Genomic DNA, 2,808 nt, shown 5'->3' on the forward strand with positions numbered 1-2,808 from the left:
GATGAGCCTTGAAAGTAAGTGGAAGAAGCCAGGCACAAAAGGTCACATAGTATGATTCCATTTGTAGAACATTTAAAATACATAAATAATGACAGAATGAAAAATTGTAGATGCTAGGGGGAGATTGTATAATAGGCCAGGATTTTTACTTTGGGCTTCTGGGAAGGTTTTAGAATGAGAGGTTTGGTGACTTACAAAGTCATAATAATATTGATTCTAAAAATATTTAATTTTCTACTATTTGAACTTTACCTGTATAATTATGAGTTATGAAAAGAATCTGCATTGGAATCTTGAAGCTAAAGATTTATAACTTTCATTTTCCAAAATCTCTCAGAAATCTGAATATATGGCACATGGTCTATAATCCCAGCACACAAGAGGTTCAGGCAGAAGTACTGCCTGATTACATAGAAAGTTCTAAGCCAGTGCTATCCACAAAGTGAAACCCTTGTCTCAAAAACGAATAGTTACTGAAAGATATCCAAGAAGACATTGTAGATAATAATCCTTCAGAAAACAAAATTTAGAAGAGTAACATTCTTGGGATGAAATTGGGTTCCCTAAGATCTAGAATGATTGTCTTGCTCATTGACCTTGGCTTGTTTATCATTTATATTTGCATATGTATATGTATGTGTATATATCACTTCTTATTTTGTTTTTATTTATAGTCATAAACTTAACTCTGCAATCCAATAGACTTGTAGAGGAATGAGGAAAATATGGAACCTAAAGAAGATCAATGTGAACAGAGATTACAGAGTATTATGAGCAGATGGGGTGGGGACACTCTCCTAATCTACAGAAGGAATGTTCTGATGGGTAAGATGTTTGCTAGTCAAAACAATTGGAGTTGTCCACAGATGAAAATGGTGATCTTACTGGTCTTGCCATTCCTGAACCCAAAACACTTCCACAATGCTCATGCCTTCTTTCACCTTCCCAAAATCTACTTGTTTGCCATCCACCCACTTCACAGAGAAGATTTGGAAACCAACAGCAGCAGCAGCAACAACAACCACTACCACTATGGGATGGTCCAGCATTTGCCATTGACAAGATGCCAGGACAAGTATACATCAGGATGAAGTCGTTAGCCTCAAATTTCTCTCTATAGATGGACCTGCTGCCAATGCCATGATGATATGTGAAGTCACCACCCTGGTGCATGAATCCTGGAATAATGCTGTGAAAGGAGGAACCCTTATAACCAAATCTTTTCTCCCCAGTGCTCAGAGCATGAACATTTTCTGCCATCTTTGGAAGTTTGTCTGCAAACAGCTTATAGGAGACTCGGCCAGAGGGGTCACCATCAGTTGTGATGTTGAAGAACATGATGGGGTTGACCATAGCTGCAGCAAGTGGACCAGGAAACAATGGGGGCAGCAAGCAGTCTTAACCACTGATCATCTCTGCAGCCCCACATCACTGAATTTATAAATACCTCAGTGAGTTCTTCATTCACATATAATATCAAATATAAATATTTTGAGATGTAAAATAAATTGCATATTGCATATGCTCTTAAATTATTTACCTATACATTCATAAATTATTTTTAAAGATAATCAAATCTGTTTACAAATCTTTTGTTTTAATTGCCACCAAGCCTGATGACCTGAGTTTGATCCCTCTGGACTTACATGATGGATGGAGAGAACTGAGTTCAGCAAGTTGTCCTGCCCTTTGACAACACAAACACCCCTCTGACATACACACACACACACACACACACACACACACACACACACAGAGAGAGAGAGAGAGAGAGAGACAAACAGACAGAGAGACAGAAATAGAGACAGACGCAGATACAGAGACAGAGTAAGAGAGGAGGGAGAGAGACAGAGACAAAGAGTCAGAGAGAGTGAGTGAGAGGGGAGGGGAGGGAAAGAGGAGAAAGAACCAGAGAGTGACAGAGAGAGAAAGAGAGAGAGAGAGAGAACAAAACACTTCAATTAATGCCAAATGTCCCTGAGGTGAAAAAAAAATCTCCTTCTGTTTATACTCACTACATTATCTCATTGTCTTCTTCATTATAGTAACCTTGACACTGTTTTTACTAACTTCAACTTTCCCCTGTTCTCAAAAAAACTCTCGATGTTCAATGTTCAGGAATTATTCTTCCAACCCTCTGTGACTCCTTTACTAACAGCTTCAAGCTCATTCTCAGTTTTCAAGTTTGTCTAGCCCTTCACAACAATTAGAGCCAGTGATTTAATGTCATTTCTCTTCTGGGTAATATTATTTTAGTTCACTATCTGTTGCAGTGTGAGGAAGGAAAGTCTTACAGGTTACAGTCCATCATCAGGGAAGCTAAAACAGAATCTCCTGGCAGGAACTGGGAGGCGGGAACTGAAGCAGAGACCATAAGGGAACACTTACTCTCCATGGTTTGCACTGTTACTTTTTTTATTTCTTTTTGAAAGTGACATTTATTTCTTATTATCATTCATAGTAGCTACATTGGTTTTCGTTTTAAACTGGTCCACAAATCATATAGTTTAGTTATAATAGTTTGAATACCTTTATAACAATTTATCTTTACATATTAACATTATTCTTCAAATTTATTAATGTAACATTAAGTAAGTTTTGGTAGTCTAATATACAATATTGTCCATTACATATAAATTGTCAGGTTACCTTAATATTATTTTCATATTTATGTCTCAAAAATATTAACATGAAACTTTTTTTTTCAGTCAAACAAAGGATGTTTATTTTGAGGTTTGACTTTGGACACCTACCCTGAGACTGACACCTTTCTGAACCAGCAATGATAATTTTTAACATAGGCCAGGC

The 2,808-nt window shown here is 37.0% G+C and overlaps 1 pseudogene; it reads right to left on the reverse strand.

Annotated features, from left to right (window-relative positions):
- Positions 1-841: 841 nt before the first annotated feature.
- Positions 842-1,356, reverse strand: LOC116096462 (annotated as a pseudogene).
- Between the last annotated feature and the right edge of the window lie 1,452 nt (positions 1,357-2,808).

This window comes from Mastomys coucha, chromosome X (assembly GCF_008632895.1).
Source record: "Mastomys coucha isolate ucsf_1 chromosome X, UCSF_Mcou_1, whole genome shotgun sequence".
Classification (NCBI taxonomy): Eukaryota; Metazoa; Chordata; class Mammalia; order Rodentia; family Muridae; genus Mastomys; species Mastomys coucha.